This window comes from Myxocyprinus asiaticus, chromosome 1 (assembly GCF_019703515.2).
Source record: "Myxocyprinus asiaticus isolate MX2 ecotype Aquarium Trade chromosome 1, UBuf_Myxa_2, whole genome shotgun sequence".
Lineage (NCBI taxonomy): Eukaryota > Metazoa > Chordata > Actinopteri > Cypriniformes > Catostomidae > Myxocyprinus > Myxocyprinus asiaticus.
The window spans coordinates 6,874,998-6,894,085 of NC_059344.1; the positions used below are offsets into that span (position 1 = coordinate 6,874,998).

Genomic DNA, 19,088 nt, shown 5'->3' on the forward strand with positions numbered 1-19,088 from the left:
CAGCCTACAGATTAAGAACTAAAGACAATTATAAATGTAAAGATAATAATAATCATAATAATAAAGCCTAATAAATTTCCATGTGTTCCCAAAATAATGCTGCCAAATGTCTGTTCTTATCGAATTTGTGTTTGTATTGCGTAATACAGTTAGGCTAAAACTGCCTAAAGAAAATAAAATAGAACTAAATTTTAGGCTCAAGGTAAATGTGTCTTGTATTATTTTATGATTTTATCACTTTCGTCTTTGTTTCTTTAATACAAAGATATACTGTATATTAGGCTACTGGACCTGCAGAGTTGCGTTCACAATGCATGTTAACCGCAAACTGGTCCGTGGAAATAAAGCGAACTAAACTCACAGCACCTTCTGAGATGATCGGAGATCATTTGAAGCATTCTCATAGACAACATTATTCTTGCAAACAGTTTTCAGATGAATGAAACTGAGAAAAAAGACTGAGAACTCTTTACATGCATGTCATTTACCATGAGACAAGACGCCTCTGAACAAACAGCGAATCAGACACAAGCATTGATGGCTTTTCTTTTGTCTGTTCAAATATAATAAAGTGTGTTTCTTCAAGCTCCTCTTTGTGACTAACAGCAATTCTTGTCATGTGTCATTCCGAGACATTTTACAGGTTGCTCGCCTGTTGCGGGTACATGAGCAAAATTACCCTTGCATGAAATACCTGCCTTTGGATGAGGAAATTGCAAACTGGATTCAGCCTTGTCGCATTTGACAGGTTGCGGGTGCTAGTTTCACACCCTGGCCACTGTTTAATATATTTGGCGACTTCCCAGATCTATGGTTTTGCCATTTCCTGATTTTGTCGATCATCGTCTGTCAATTGAGTGTCGCAGTTGGCATCGGGATCTTTGTTAGATTTCGTCAATATCCGATAACATCGTCCTTTCGCCCAGCCTTAGTAGTCACAGCTTACAAACATGAATCAGTCACAGATAGCAGAACTTTTTAAGTCAAATTTTCCAATCGGATGGTTATTTCATTTCAAAGCCTCACATAATCGACAAAGTTTAAAACTCTTGTTTTAGCACAGCAGTTGATTGAAATCTGAGTAGGCTGCTGTTTGAATGCTTTCGAACTGATGAGTGTTCACACTACAAACCCAATGTGGTTACATGCGTTTTCGACCACCTCTGAATGTGGTTGGCAAATCTCAATCTGTTTTTAACAGGGGCCTGGGTAGCTCAACAAGTATTGACGTTGACTACCACCCCTGGAGTCATGAGTACAGGGTGTGCTGAGTGACTCCAGCCAGGTCTCCTATGCAACCAAATTGGCCCCCAAATTGGCCCGGTTGCCAATAGAGGGTAGAGTCACATGAGGTAAACTCCTCGTGGTCGCGATTAGTGTTCTCGCTCTCAATGGGGCGCATGGTAATTTGTTTGTGGATCGCAGAGAATAGTATGAGCCTCCACTTGCTGTGAGTCTCCGCGGTGTCATACACAGTGAGCCACCTGATAAGATGCGCGGACTGACTGTCTCAGAAGCAGAAGCAACTGAGACTTGTCCTCCACCACCCGTATTGAGGTGAGTAATCGCATCACCACGAGGACCTAGTAAGCAGTGGGAATTGTGCATGCCAAAAGAAAAGGAGATAAAAAAATAAATAAAAATCTGTTTTTAACATAGTCCCATTTCAAAAATATCGCCCAAAACACATCTTAATACCAGGTGTAAAAGTGAGAGAGACAGAGAAAGAACTTGAAGTAGAAGGAGAGACTGTGATTTTCATAAATTTTAAGACAGTCTGCAAGCACTCGCATTATTATCAATCAGACTAACTTTCTGCATTTGTGTAGAAGAGAAAGAGGCAAAGAATCAAAAAAGTTTGTAAAATATAGCGATTTGTTTTGTTTATACAAGATTTAGTTGTGGTCGTTTAATCTGATTTCATCTGACAATCAGTGTTCAAGAGTGTTAATGTTTAGTATAATATTTAGTAGTAATGATTGAGAATAATTCAAATAATTCAATAAATGAGATGGTTCATTGTTTGTATCACTCCACTTGTCTGTGCCTTGCTCGGCAACATGCAACGGTTGATCCAGCTTTGGCTTAATTTGGAACTATTTTCGTTAGTGGAGCAAAAATAGACATATTGTGTAAAAAATTTTGAATTCCAAAAGTTACTCGATATTAACTTCTTGTTTGTAATGCTACTGTATGAAATTGATATTGCACTCGCAGTCATGCTGTTGTAATGAATATCAGCACGGCTGTTATTACCTGTGACCATGTGGCAAATCACAGCTGTGCTGATATTCAGAACAACAGCACCCTTTCTTGTTTGATCTTGCTTAATACATTTATTACTCAACACTGTGAAATACTTGATTCTGATTGGTCAGTTACTGCATTCTGCAATTAAATATTTTTATGTAGTGACTGCTTTATTCAATAAATGACAGCTGTTTAAGGCAATTGAAGTCCTACATGCAAGTTTCATGTTCACAGTCTCATTTTTTTCTCACCTAATAAAATAATTCTAATAAAACTCAAATCAATATTTCTTTGTATATTTATTTGGAGAATAGCCATGTATTAGGCAGAATAATGTACTGTCAGCCATTCATTATCGCTTCAGGGTCCTGATCCAGACTGATCTCACAGTGAAATTGGAAACAGCGGATTGACTTTTCTTTAGTTAAAATCGGTGTGTGCTTACTGAAATTCGAAGCACTGCCCCTAGTGGCCAAAGCAGTAAGTGTAGTTGGGCGGATGTGCACAAGTTAACTTCTTCACCACAGGGGAAGGAAACACGCTGGAGCAGATGTAAAAATGTCTGATAGGAGGTGGTGCTTGTCAGTGAGTTAGTATAATGTGGCCGATCCTTGGGTACCTGAACTCTTGGAAACAACATGCCAACTTACAGTGTGATCATGTTTCCTGATCACCCTGTCTGGGTTTATTTTGTAATAATGACGGGCTTTCTCAATATTATCGGTTATGTGTGTATGTACATCCACTCCCCCACCCCGCATCCTTACGCCCTCTGTAAGGGCCCAGACATACTTCACGCAAGTACGCAAATGCAAACGCGAGCGCATTGCCAACACGTGGTCCTGTTGTACATGCATTACGTGCGTTCTTGCGTTGCTATGGCAGTTACAAACCTCGGACCACAAATGGGCGAAATACTTTTTTAGGCGCCACGAAACCGGATGTGGTGGAGTCAACATGTCAACAGTTGAGGATGTGCTTTTATATTTGCTGAAAAGACGAATTGCTGCTCTGCCATGACAGTTATTGATTATAAAAAGAAAATCCGCTGTAGCGCCTCTTGCGGCAATGCTGAGAATACAGCACGTACTTGCATTAGGTTATGACTTGCGCTCTGACACATTTCACAACACAACGACTCGTGAAACCGAGCTTGCGTAGCAAGATGCGTCTGCGTTCATGTACTTGCGTAGAGTATGTTTGGGCCTTTAGTGATTGTTACAGCTGTAACTGTGCGTTTGTGTGTTTGCAGGAGATTTGTTTGCATCCTCAGTTCATCATGGATGGAGCCACTTGCACTGACATTTGTCAGGGAGCTCTGGGTGAGTCTGTCTCCATCGTGATCACGGTGGTAATATGAGGGGCATGGATATTACCTTGGTGAACACTGACCGCACTGCAGCCTCACTAAAGCTGAAACCTCAACCTGTCATTTACACCAAAACAAACCATCTCAATGCAGTGGAGAGCACTGAAAAGGAGAGTTTGAATCTGTATGGGTGAATATGGACTCTATATGGGTACAAGAAGGATAATAACTAATTGGATAAACTGGTATACACATATAAATACACTATAAAAATTTAAAGTTGTGATGTGAACAACAGTTGTTAGGGTTAGGATAGTTGGTAGGATAGTTCACCCTAAAAAAGTTAAAATTCTGTTATCATTTACTCACCCTCATGTTGTTCCAAACCTGTATGACTTTCTTTTTTCCTTGGAACACAATAGATGTTAGGCAGAATGTTTGCCTCAGTCAATTTTCACTTTACTTGTAAAGACATGTGGGTAAAGTAATATTTTGGGTAGACTATATTTTTAAGAAGCTCTCTCTACCTGACCCTTAAAAATTTATTTTAGTGTAATTAGTGTAACTGGTAGTAAGGCTGATTCAGTCAAATAAAATTATATTTTTAACTATAAAACTTTTAGTAAATTTAGATTTTCTTCCTTTTGTTACTGACAACTTTTTAACAGTGTACATGTGTAAAAGCTTACACAGTTCATACATAAAATAGCCATTGCATTAAGCACATTAAATGTAACTTATAATTCAAGTAAATTAATATAATAAACTGAATTAAAGAGTAAATATCCACAGAGACCAGGAGAGAACAATAAATGTAAACACTGACATTTGATACCTTTAAAAGCAATATGACATATTTCAAAAAAGGAGGGAAAAGCTATAATAAAATGGCGTGATGTTTACTCCAAACATGGCTGTTCATGCATAATAAAAGCTCTGAGATATCTTTGTTCCAAATGGGTAGATAATTTAAGTTACGTATTTACTCATTCTGTTCCTTGTAATGAACCAGCTTATCTTCCAAAAATAGATGTCTTGTTTTGTTTGGGGCAATACATTTTCTTGGTTAAGGGATCCCAGGCCCTAGGATATGTACAGTAGATGTCAAAGAAGGGGGGTGAGTGGGGTTAGACAGCCTCTGGCTAAACCGCATGAGTGCAACGGCAATATTAGTTATCTATGTGTAATACAAGTCTTGTTTTAAATAAATAAAGTGAGTAGATGTTGATGGCCAGTGTTTAAACTAAAGGATTTTGTACGAACTATAAGATTAATGATTAAGTATCAGTTAGTTCCATCCCAAATGTTTTGCAGAAGTGCACATAGATGCAATGTCCATTTATTTGACTGATTAGTTAGTATTAATTTATCATCTATGCATTCTATTAAAAGAGAGTGTAGTACATCCTATGACTCAGACATCAAACTTCAAATTTCAATAACTCAGAGTAAATGAATAAAAATTTAAATTAAACAAACAGCAATAAACAGATATGAACAGCAATGATCAGTAATATCAGTAATAATAATAGTTTTGTACAAACAAAAGACTTTGCCATGGCAGACTTGCAATTTTTTGCGACCATAAAAATTCTAAACAGCAATAATGTGGGGTCAGACTTTGATCTGTATTTGTGCGCATGTGTGCATGTGTGTGCTGCATTTTGGCTGATTGATTGATTTTCTTTGATAAAAAAAAAAAAAAATTCTATGTTTTAGTGTCACCCATTCATTTCCCATGGCGGGTCAAATTTGACCTGGAACAGTAAGAGTTTCACCCATTTTTTTTTCTTTTCTTTTTTTTCTGACCAATTATACTCAACAAATCCAGTCCAATCCAGTTTTGTGTGTGTGTGTGTGTGTGTGTGTGTGTGTGTGTGTTCAGATGGCAAGTGGAGGAAAAGTCACAAAGCCTTGTACTGCTCCGATGAAGAAGACCATTTTTAATTGTAAAAAGTCAAATGGGTCAAAAATGACCCAAATAGTAATGGAGGGTTAATTCTTAACATGTTTATTGATTGAAAAATTATCCCCCAAAAATATCAACTTTCATAAACGTAATGCTGGGCATTAGTGGCCAAAACTTTTTCTATATTCATACAATTGAACCTATTCTGTAAATCCTATATAAATTATTCCCATTGATTTTCATTTTGTTTTTTTGTTTTTTTTGCTGTTCTGTTGTTAAAAATCTTTGTTTTATGGTGTTTATGGTATATTGAACATACTACACTACATAATGTTTTTATTATTATTATTTTGATCATACCAGCAAATACTGTATATCACCATTATCAATATTCCTTATTAAAATATGCATAAAAAAAATTATAACCTCTGGGTTCCTAAAAAAAACACTTTAATGGAGGAGAAAAAAATATAGATCTTCATTATCAATGATTGTCACTGATGGTTAATTAATATTTGTATTCAGTGTTATATTGATATTATTAAGTTGTTGATTTCAAGTACATTTTTAAGGATACTGTTTTTTTGCACTGTGTAGAGTTGCCACTTGAAGCAACTGCTCTTTTCAGCACATCTAAAAGCATTGTATAGATGTTTTGTGAGTGACCATTATCTGTACACAAATCTGGAAAAAAAAAAGCAAAAATATTTTGTGTCTGCTAGATTTGACTGTTCATTATTCTGGTGTTTCTTGTTCGTAGGTGACTGTTGGTTGCTGGCGGCCATTGCATCTCTGACTCTGAATGAAAACCTCCTGCACCGCGTAGTGCCGCATGGACAAGAGCTTTGACAGTGGCTATACTGGAATCTTTCACTTCCAGGTACTTCATTTTAAATAAAACTGTTCATAACAGAGCATGCTCAGAAAGGAAGAAGAGTCCTGATGTCTTCCGAACATCATAGAGTGCAAATGACCAGGCAGTCAATGAAATGAGCTAAGTACTAGTCTGAACACAGACTAGTAAAGGCCAGCAAAACACACATATAAGGTGTATATGTAGTATGAAAACATGTGACACTGCCTAGCAACAATGTGTGGTTAATGCACCATGGCTAAGCTGTTCTTCTTGTGGTGTAATAATGCTAGTGCATACACATCTCATCGGCCTTGTGTGTGTGCAGATTTACTTAGCTATATTTTGGGGACAATTATTCCCAGAAGTGAGCTTAATCTGACACAATCTGCCATTAGGGAAAATTGGGGATGTCCTCAATTGGATAAAAATTATTCATAAATATAGTAAATCGTGTTTTTTTTATTAATTTTTTTATGGGTAGGGTTATGGTTTAGTTTAGAATTAGTGTATAGTAATTATAATTAGCTTTATGTAAAAGCAACAAAAGATGTCCTTATTAAGAACGGGTTGAAAATTTTAAAACAATCAGTAAAGTTGTGTAGCAAACATTCTCCAGAAAGTGTGTTTTTAATGTAGCTTACATAAAGTTACATTATAACTATATTATGTTTGCAACTTTATATGGTTCAAAATCAATATTATTATTTAAAAATATTTTTGTAAAGAAAACACACTTAAAAATATATATATATTAGAAAAAAATTCTGGGGAGTCACGTGACGCCATGCAAGAGGCAGACATGTGAGCGACGAGCTCTGCGCACTTTGCTAAATTTTTTATTATTTTCATGTTATAATCTGGTGAAATTTGATACACCCAGTTACACATTTGCTCTTTGAGGCAAAACATGGCAAAGAAGTCAAAATCCTCAGGCTCTGGAGACATTAAAAGACATTAACTTACAGTTCATGTTCAGGTTGAAAGCCCCGACAGGCCTACAGACCGGGGACTCGATTTGGATGGCGCGGCGGGAGAGGAGATCCAGCGTCAGTTGTCCAACATGTCGGTGATGTTGATGAAGATTCTTGCTGACTTGGAGGATCTCGCTGTAATACGTCGATCGAATACGGTGATGGAAATAAAATTCTCTGAGCTATAGTTACAAGAGTGACGAATCGATTTTCTGGAATCTTCGGAGAGGGAATAATGTTCGAATTGTTGGAATTCCTGAGCATGAGGAGGGCAGAGATATGATGAAATTCCTAGACGAGCTTTTCCCGAGTCTGCTCAACATAACAGACCATAAACTGGAAATCGAGCGAGCTCACAGAGTCCCAGCTCACAGATCTGCTGAGGGAGGGCCATTCTGGCCCAAATTTCTGAAATCATCCGATAAAGATCTTGTGTTGCGCCAGGCGAGGAGCAAAGGGGAGCTTTCTTGGAAGAACCATAATATTTTCTTGTTCCCGGACTTTGCGAGTTCGACGAGAGAAATGCGATCGGTTTAAGGAATGTAAGAAACTCTTACATCGGCGAAAGATCTCGTTTGCTCTGATGTTTCCGGCCAAGCTGAGAATTGAAACGAAGGTCGGTTGTAAAGTATTTACATGTCCAAATCAAGCAATGTCTTTTATTGAATCAATAAGCGAGTAAACTGTGTTGGCTCCACCGTGCGGCTGGAGCTTGTTTTGTGAATAACACTTTCCTTAAAGAAACTTTTGCATTGACGGAAGATTACTTTTTGCATTGAAGTTCCCGGCCAGTTTGAGAGTGGACACTACGGATAACCGCAAAATATCTACATGCTCACACAAAGGATGTCTTTTATAAAGTTGACGGATTGTGTAAGTCATGATATTTACGTTTATGCAGCCTCCGAGTGAATTGACTCGACCATCCGGGGAACCGGGATGCTGGTTTTTTTCTTTTTGTATTGGTTCCGCCTAGTGGCTGGAGCTTGTTCTGTTGAATAACACTCCTTTGGAACAGCTGTGGATTAATCTGTTCGATCTTAGTGCTTACTCCGCCTGCTGGCTGTAGTTTGTTTTGTTGAGTAATTTTACAGGACACAGGAATGATTACGTCATCCGCTGATCTCATAACAGCCGGGTCACTGAACATTCGTTTGTCTGTCCAAGGAATCTGAATGGTTTTATATCAGCTGGAATTTGTTTTGTGGAAGATCACACCTTTGAGACAGTTCTGTGAATGAATCCACACGTCCTTTGTGTTCATTTTTCCTGTTTGCTGGGGCTTATTTTACAAAGTATTTTCTGTTATGTAATTTTGCCTCACAAATTTGTGAGGCAAATTTGTGCAGTCCGATGGCAAAGTTGTCGTGGGGGCTCATGGGCATTCATGGACATTTTGAGTTTGGAGGGATTGTTGCCGGTTGGCGCTTTCGTGCACGGGGTTAATGCGCACGTTTTTCTTTTTTCTGTTTGTTTTGTTCGGGGGGAAGTTCGGGGTTTGATTGTTTCATGGAATCGGGGAATGTGGTCTGTATAATTTTGTTTTTGACACACAATTTATTTTTTCTACTGTATCAAAATGTCAAATGTTAATATGAGTGTACTGTCTCTCTCCACATGGAATGTAAATGGGTTGGGGAACCCCATAAAAAGAAGGAAGGTTATTACTTTTCTTAAACATAAGAAATATGATATAGTGTTTCTTCAAGAAACACATCTCTCCCCGCAGGAAGCTGAAAAAATTGGGAAGATATGGGGTGGACATGTTTTTTTTTTAGTGCTGGCTCAAGTAAGGGCAAGGGAGTCATTATATTGGTAAATAAACACTTATAATTCAAATGTCTCAAACAGACTAAAGATAAATTAGGGAGAGTCATTATTGTTTTAGCTGAAATTCAAGGGCAAAGGTTGATATTGGCTAATATTTACATACCTAACGCTGATGATCAGGGCTTTTTTATAGATCTTGAAGGGATGCTGCAAGCCGCTGGCACCCCTCATGATATAATATTGGGAGGAGACTTTTGATGGACTCAGTCCTTGATCATAGTGAAGCAAAAGCGTGTAAACCCCCTAGAGCAACATTGACACTTCACAGAATGTGTAAAAATCTTGGTCTTACGGATATTTGGAAAATTTTGAACCCATCTGGTAGGGACTATAAATTTTTTTCATCAGTCCATAAGATTTATTCTAGAATAGATTTTTTGTTTTTTTATATCCAAATCTCTCATTTCATCTGTTGTGGATTGCTCAGTTGGAAATATCTTACTCTCAGATCATGCCCTGGTGAGTTTAGAGGTGTTTCCATATACAGAGAAAAAGAAATCATATAGTTGGCACCTTAATGTGTCCCTTTTGCAAAATCCTGATTTCCAACAAATGTTAAAGACTGAAATCAATGTTTATATGGAGACTAACTGGTCCTCAGTATCCTCTGTGGGCGTGGCTTGGGAGGCACTTAAGGCGGTTCTTAGGGGTTGGATCATACAGTATGCCTCATTCATCAAAAAATCCAAAGCATAAGAACTTGTGGAGTTGGAAGGAAATATTAAAAGTGCCGAGGCAGAGCTGAAGCGGCGTATGTCATCTGATGGCCTCAGAGAATTGACCCGATCGAAATATAGATATAATACTATTTTGTCACGGAAAGTGGAGTTTTGGTTATTCAGGGCAAGACAGTCATACTTTGAGTCAGGGGACAAAGTAGTTACATAACTCAATACAGAATAACTCAACACTGCAGTTCGGAGTGTAGCAATAAGAACACAACTGTAGCCAAACTTTCACTACTAACAAAACTGAATAGGACTTTGCACTGATAAATATATAATCAACAAATGCTCAGTATCAGTATCAGATTCAAGATATTAAAATTCAGCAAGCTATTAAAGTGCAAAGTAAGTATAAAGAAATGGACATTACAATAAGAAATACTATCATTATATATAAACATTTTACAATTTGAATAATTCACATTTACATTACAGTAATGGGAGTTATGGTCCTAAGGCTTAATTGTTATGGTCCTAAGGCTTAATTTTCTTTATGCTATCTTACATATTGGTAATCAAATAACATGAAAAGAAACTGCTGAGAAGAGAATAACATGATTCGAGAGCAGTATTGTAATATAACCTTCCAATTCAGCATTATTTGAGTAGCTCTTGGGGCTCATATGTTTTCGTGAGGGTGTGTAGACATGTTGTGTGTGTGTATGTGTGTGTGTGTGTGTGTGTGTGCTGGAGAAATAGAAACACAGTATTGGTATTCGGTGTTGGGAGGGTTACTTCTGAAATGTATTCCGCTACAGATTACAGAATACATGCTGTAAAATGTCATTTGTAACATATTCCGTTTGATTACTCAAGGTCAGTAACATATTCTAAATACTTTGGAATACTCTTCAGCACTGGTAGATTTTTTTCACTTGTTTTGACTATAAAAACTCTGCCAGTACAGTTAGACAGAATACACATGTTAAAAAAAACATTCTCTGAAAAACCTAAATATCTTATGCAGTGTTGTTTCTAAAACAAGATAAATCAAAGTGATTTTGTTTTAAGGATTTTTAGATATTTTTACAGGAAAACAATACAAAAATTATCAAGAATAAGATTTTTGTCCTAATATCAAAGGACTTAATAGAAAAAAGAAATTATGATCTAACATGAATTTTCTTGATAAAAAAACTATGATCGTGCCTGGTAACATGTCCATGTAAAATGGCTAGAAATAGCATTTTAGCTTGGCGTAAAGCTGACAATTTACACAAGGTTTATTTCTATTTCTTCTGCTCCAAACTTACTTCAAACTTCTCTGTGTGCTTGTATGAATGTAACACATCATAAGAAAGTGTTTCACCACTGTTCAAATGCACTTTGGATCGCATCATTTATACGTAACCCTAACCCATCTGAAAGGACTAAATTTTAAATTAAACAAATGACAGTAAAATGCAAAGTAATCTCTTCAGTAATCAAAATACTTTTTGAATGTAACTGTATTCTAATTACCAATGATTTCAATTGTAACTGTAGTGGAATGCAGTTACTAATATTTTGTATTTTAAATACGTAATCCCGTTACATGTATTCCATTACTCCCCAACCCTATTGGTATTAACTGATTAGAAAGCAGAGATTCAGCTTGACTCAGCAGTATCCTGAACCAATAGGATTTACATTGAATGTGCGCTCCACCTGGTGGTCGTTTATGGAACCTCACTCTTTGTTTGTCTGTAGTTCTGGCAGTTTGGTGAGCGGGTGGAAGTGGTGATTGATGACCGGCTGCCTGTGAAGGATGGTAAACTGTTGTTTGTGCACTCAGCGGAGGGTGGAGAATTCTGGAGTGCCCTGCTGGAGAAAGCTTATGCCAAGTATGACAATCCATTTCAACTAAATTTTCCGTTACTATATATTCCTTGATGTCATGCATCTGTGAGTTGTATTAGTGGTGTTTGCTAAGGCTCAAATATTAACCAATCGTAACTCGTCCTGCATAGTTTTTTTTCTATGGACATGAATGACACCTTAATCATGAGGCTTAGAGGAGAGGCACGCTATTTCTTTTGCCTGGTGGGTGATTACAAAAAATCCCAAAAACTTACATTGAGGGAGGGACCTGAGCAATAAATAGGGACCTGAATATCATAGGAACAATGCTGTGAAAAAGTATTAGCCTCATTCCTGATTTCTTCTATTTTTGTTTATTTTTCATACTACATTTTTTAGATCTTCAAACGAGATATAACATGAAACAAAGGCAACCTGAGTAAACACAAAATGCAGTTTTCAATTATATATATATTTTCATTGAAGCAAAAATGTTATCCAACATCTATATCACCCACATGAAAAAGTAACTGCCCTCATAAATTTAATAGCTGGCTGTGCCACCTTTAGCAGCAACAACTGCAACCAAATGCTTCTGATAACTGGAGATCAGTCTTTCACAACTCTATGGCAGAATTTTGGCCCACTCTTCTTTGTAGAACTGCTTTAATTCAGCCACATTGGAGGATTTTCAAGCATGAACTGCCCATTTAAGGTCCTGCCACAACATCTCAATCGGGTTCAAGTCAGGACTTTGACTTGGCCACTCCAGAACTTTAATTTTGCTTCTACTGAGCAATTCAGAGATGGACTTACTCCTATGCTTTGGATCATTGTCTTGCTGCATAATCCAGTTGCGCTTGAGCTTCAACTCAAGGACTGATGACCGGACGTTCTCCTTTAGGATTTTCTGGTAGAGAGCAAAATTCATGTTTCCCTCAATTATTGCAAGTGGCCCTGTCCCTGAAGCAGCAAAGCATACCCACACCATCACACTACCACCACCATTCTTTTTTTGTGGAATTCTGTGTTTGATTTACGCCAGATGTAACGGGACCCCTGTCTTCCAAACAGTTCCACTTTTTACTCATCAGTCCACAGAACATTCTCCCAAAAGGTTCGAGGATCATCAAGGTGTGTTTTGGCAAAATTCAGACGAGCCTAACTGTTCTTCTGTGTTAGCAGTGTTTTTGCCTCACCACTCTTCCATGGATGCCATTTTTGCCCAGTGTCTTTCTGATAGTGGAGTCATGAACATTGACCTTTATTGATGCAAGAGATGCCTGCAGTTCTTTGGATGTTGTCCTTGGCTTTTTGGTGACTTCCTGGATGAACCGTCGCTGTGCTCTTGGAGGAAGTTTGGAAGGTCGGCCACTTCTGGGAAGGTTCACTACTGTGCCAAGTTTTCTCCATTTGGAGATAATGGCTCTCACTGTGGTTCTTTGGAGTCCCAGAGCCTTTGAAATCGCTTTGTAACCCTTCCCAAACTGATGTATTTCAATCACCTTTTTCCTCATCATTTCTGGAATTTCTTTTGACCTTGACATAGTGTGCTACTGGGTGACACCTTTTAGCCAACTTCATGCTGCTGAAAAAATTCAATTTGGGTGTTGATTTGATTGAACAGGGCTGGCATTAATCAGGCTTGGGTGTGTCTAGTCCAGCTGAACCCCATTCTGAATGCAGTTTCATAGATTTGGGGATTTAGTAACTAAATACTTTAATACTTTTTCACACAGGCCCAGTTGGTATTGGATTACTTTTTTGCTTCAATAAATAACATTAGCATTTAAAAACTGTATTTTGTGTTTATTCAAAATGCCTTTGTTTTATGTTAGCTTTTGTTCAAATTTTTGAAACAATTTAGTATGAGATATACACAAAAAATGAAAAATATGGATCGGGGAAATATTTTCACAGCACTTTACCTGGTTGGGGTGGACCCTTTTGTCTCGGATCAGGAAGCAATCACACAGAATGCCCTAGCACAGTGGTTCCCAAACCAGTGCCTTCACGACTGGCTAGAATTGCCGTGGAATCTCTGCTCAGTTCAATATTTTAATATTTAACACCAATGGTAAAAGTACCGCTGTACCGGGTACTGGCTCAGTTCGGTAGCTGTGTGCAGTTTGACTACATCCGACTGCTTTCAAATGCTCACATGCGTATGTCTGCGCGTGCTCCATAGCGCTCGTGTTTCAGGGATAAATGCAGCTGCGCCCGTGAACAGTCAAATGCGCTTCTTGGTTAAAATGCCACTCTTGGCCAAAGTCCCTTTGTCCACTTGGCTATTTTCTATGGATACAAGTGGCATTAAAGTACAGCTCCTATCTAATTGAATGGGTAAAAACAGAAATCTCCATAACAGTTGGTCAAGATTACGATCAAACATGACCGAGTCTTAGGGGGAAGCTAGGGGAGCATAGTTCCCCTATGTTCCCTGTGATCCCCAGGAAATTCTGACACCACCACCCTCTCAGTCCTATGAAGAGACAACCACTTGCCCACCCTAAACATCAAAATGCCCCCCAAAGATCACATTTAGGTACCAGTCCTGTGATCAAAGAACAAATCAGCAGTAAAATCTGACAACATTGGTTTCATAAATAATGTTTCTTTAGCTTAGATCATGCCATAAAACACTTTTTCAAGCTTGAACAAATAATGCACATGCGGGTTCTCCAGTTGACTGACAACATCTGTATCTGAAAGGTGACTGGCTCTTTTATCTGTAAGGCGGGACTACCTTTTGAACATCCACCATATTTGGTGTTCCAATTTGTCCCATTCATTTGAATACAAGTGATCTGTCTCGGGCTAAATAGTCTCTGTCTTGACGCAAGATGAATGTAAACAGCTGTTACGAGAGCGCATGCTGACAGGAAAAACATTTTATAGATCAAAATATCCAGTCTGTGCAATGTGTAAACACAGCCTACTTGTCCTGCTGCAGTGGTTATAAGCCTATCGTTAAACATTACTCAAACAGCAATATTGAGAAGAAAAAGGGAAAAGCACTCGCCATCCTTGACTGGATAACTTTAGTGGATATGAGCCCAGTAAATTTCAATAAAAGGTCTGCTTCTTAGTCAAATTCTGACTGCATTGAATCAGGATTAATGTATATCTAAAAATCATGTAATAATAAGTATGTCAATAATTTAAGTAATTTTATTTTGCATTATAGGTTACTTTTTAATGTTTGATATAATTATGTTTTATTGTTTAATTGCTGATGTTACTGAAAAACTACTGAATTGTTTTAGTCTATTTTTTACTGGCTCTTGAATAATAACATAAACTTGTTTAAGCAATGTTAAGAAACTCTTAAAAATTATATTGTTTTAATTCAATGGGCCCCATTTTAAGAGCACTAGTGCTAAGCACAGCGCTATGCCATAAATCATAAGTGCAAAGTCAATGGTCATGGCCATGAAGTTTTGTTATTTTTGTGCAAGTATGCACTAAGTCTAGGCGCAGGTGGGTTTGTAGAACTCTTGCGTGCAAATCGCTAATGGGCTAGGTCAAGTGCAATTTCATTCTGAGGTTCTTCTCCGATTATTGCACCATCTGCGTCCTATAATATAGTTCATTACCTCAAGCACCTGCGATTATAAACAAAGACAGCACATTCATAAGAAGCTTTTAGTGTAAATAGACTATGCAATGAATTAGAAGAATTGAAATATTTCTATGACAGTGACATGCTTCAAAAGTGTGATTCTTGTCAGCATTTGGACGTACGTTCCGTTAAATTATAGCGGTGAAAGTATTATTAATAATTTTCATCTACTGACTCACAAATCATGGCTAGTATTAATAGTGATTGTATCGGCACGCACTTCACTTGTACCGGTTGGTTTTGATTCTGAAAAATTAAACCTAAATTCAAAATACACTTCAACTGAAACAAAAATATAATCAAAATAACGAAATGCAGTCACTTAATAGTAGTAAAAAAACACATTGGGAACCACTGGCCTAGCAACCACATAAAACACCCTTTCAACTGCATTGCAATGTGCTAAAAACCACTGAGAACCCCTTCTAACGCACAAGTACATGAGAAAATGTAAAAGAAACAATACATTTTGGTCTTTTGAGTGGTAAATTTGAATCTTGAACAGGAAAATCTTATTTATTCTGTCCTTTTGTGTGTGTACATCAGACTGAACCGCTGTTATGAAGCTCTGTCAGGTGGCAGAATGTCTGAGGGGTTTGAGGATTTCACAGGCTGTCACGGAGATGTATAAGTTAAATAAAGCACCGTCTGACCTATTCAGCATCGTTGGCTGAGCCATCGAGAGGGGCTTACTGCTGGGCTGCTCTATAGATGTGAGGACTGAACTCACTTCTCTGCATATATTTACTTTGTGTGTATTTCTTTGCGATCAAAGCTTTGACCAGTTTCTGGGAAAAAGCTAATTTTGGAAGAATAATTATTTTGCTCATTATATTACATTATACAGTTATACTTCGTATAATTGAGTGTGTGATCGTGTTACACTTCTTTTTGTCCTCCAGATCACTAGTAAGTTTGACATGGAGGCAGTGACCTTCAAGAAGCTGGTCAAAGGTCATGCGTACTCAGTGACTGGAGTGGAGGAGGTGAGCCAGAGACCCTAACCCATAAACAATGAAAACACAAAGGCTGCAGCCCAAAAACCATGTGAGATTAGAATAAGCACAACCTCAATAAACAGACAAGCCATCGATAGACACATTTTTAAAATTTATAATAAATCTTTATTATATATATAGTCATTAAAATCAGCGACAACATATTTTGGAAGATTAATAAAGATCTTTTCTGCAACCCTGCTGTACGTCAATACCATACTGAAAAGTGAGCCTTGATTTTGCGTTTCCTAAAACACTGCACCTGATCAGATCCGGAAATTATTACCAGAAAGTAAATTATTCTAAACAACCAATGATTTTAACAAAGTTGAGAGTTTCTACAATCAAAAATTTATTGACTGAATGAACATTTAATTAACCTTAAAGAAATTGAATTTAAAAAAGAAATTAAATGAATTAAATTCTCTTATCTTTTTCTCACCCACATGCCATCCCAGATGTGTATGGCCACAGTCAGGGGTGGACTGGGAAGAGAAATCAGCCCTGGATTTTACATAAAACAAATCATTGGTGGGGGGGGGGGAGTAGGGTAGTTGTGTTCGGCCCCGTTTCGCAGCTAGCCCACTGGATTAGGGGCCAGATTTGCAGCATCACGACCCGGCCCCGCCCTCCTCCCTGCCACACTGTCTTTATATGCTTTCTGAGCTTCTAAGTTTTTGACCCTATTGACTTGCACTGTATGGGCCTACAGAGCTGAGATATTCTTCTAAAAATCTTCATTTGTGTTCCCATGGCCACATACACTCTGGCCATGGATGGACTGGCCATAGGGAGAATTCCTAAAGGAAGTTTCTTTTTCTCTCTCTCCTCTCTCTCTCTCGCTATCGCTAGTGTAGCAAGGTAAAAGGGAAAGGAGGAGGCGAGAACATAAATTATCATTTAATGATTAACTTAAACAAAAAGACAAACACATGCCGGACAGCTGCCCATAACTCACTCTCTCTCTGGAACTACCACCTCCGGTCGCCTTTATCCCTCTCGTGGGCTTGATTAGCCTGATTAGTGGCTGGGTGTGCAGCATCACGACCCGGCCCTGCCGCCCTCCCTGCCACAGACAGCATAAAAAAAATCCATGAACTATTCCTTTAACTAGGATAACATTAGATTAATTTATTTTCAATGAAGTGTACAGTTTAGCATAGACATCTCTGCTTCTCTTAATTTGTAGTCAGTAAACATAAAAATTCTCAGTAACGCTTTTCGATTAAATGAGTCAAATCTTTATCAAATCAATTACAAATATATTTAATCTTGTAAATATAATAATTTATTCAGGAAATCAATAAACGAATGTCAGTGGGTCAGTCCATCTGAATGAATGTTAATTTTTCAATTGTGCAAGCACTTGGGTTTCTGTAGAAAAATAAAGCACGTGCACATCAGATGCAATGTGATGGATTGGAAGATAGAAGGTACGTATTATATGATGTTTGCTTTTCACATCTGTTCATTAAAATGTGTTCAAATCCCATACAATGTGATCTTTGTTTCTACATTCAGTTAAATGCTGTACTACACTAATGTCAGTCATTGTTGTCTATCTGTACAATTGATTAAAAAAAAAAAAAAAATGATCATGTAAAATATGAATGAAAAATAAAACCTAACAATATCCATAGAATGTTCTGTATAAGTTCTTTATTAGTTTGTCACACTAAAACTTCCCTGCACTGTTCTTGGAAGGTTAGTTTATGGTTATAAAAATAAAACCTAGCAATAATCATTAGAGAGTTCTTTTTAGGTTGTCCCAAAAAAACCTTCCCTCAACATTCTGGGAACATTAGTTTGTGGTTAAAAAAACAGAACCTAAAGAGATTGTTCCTAGAACATTAGAAATTTGTTCCCAAATAAATAACCAAATGGGAACCATACGCTAATGTTAGGGGAACATTCTTTGTTTATTGGGCTGTCTGGATGGTATACTATTTCCAATTATATTTTTATACAATTATACTTATGCTTCACTAAAAGTACAGATTTTATATAGTATACATATTTTATTATTTATATATATGTATAGTCAGGCCCTGGGCATTACTGTTTTATGTATACTACAAAAAGTTTTTGTTAACTGATCTTACTTACTAAAATACTTACTATCCAAAACAACTATCGAAAGATTGGGCAGAATTTGGTTGTTTGAAGTACCTGCCATGCTTTAAACATTGTTCATGTGCCCACAACTGTGTAGACTGAAGTGCAAAAGGGAGTTTGAATATGTCTGTGTACCAGGTGGTCTACAGGGGAAACATGACTAAACGTCTCAGAACGTCTCAGAAGCGTATCAGAAACCCCTGGGGTGAAGTGGAGTGGACTGGAGCCTGGAGCGATGAGTAAGATAAACACACAAGCGTGCACATACTACACTCTTACTGTGGTCTTACTAACTTATGTGCTGCGTAGTGCATTACTGTTCTGATAATAGTATGGAAATGCGTGTGTCTCAGCTCTCGGGAATGGGACAATGTGGACCGCTCTGTCAGGGGCAGATTACAGAGCCGCAGTGAGGACGGAGAGTTCTGTTGAGTGGATCATGATCAATTGTGTATCAGCAAAGAATAATCATCATTCATTTAAATATAGCCAGTGGTACTAGTTAATAGAGGTCTGTTATGGAGCTAGAACAATGATTTAAGTATTTAAATCTGAAATTTGTTCATTTGAATTCTAGACATGTGACATTTAATAAAACTGAAGATTTTTGCAGCATATTTTATAGTTCCCTGTCTGTCACTCACTCGACGTTGTGTCATTGTAGTGACACTAGGGGTCACTCTTGGGAGCCCGAGACACCTCTGGTCTTTGATAAAAGGCCAAT

The 19,088-nt window shown here is 37.7% G+C and overlaps 1 pseudogene; it reads left to right on the forward strand.

Moving 5' to 3' along the window:
• The first annotated feature begins 2,948 nt into the window (after positions 1-2,948).
• On the forward strand, positions 2,949-18,796 carry LOC127445825 (calpain-1 catalytic subunit-like; annotated as a pseudogene).
• The last annotated feature ends 292 nt before the right edge of the window (positions 18,797-19,088 follow it).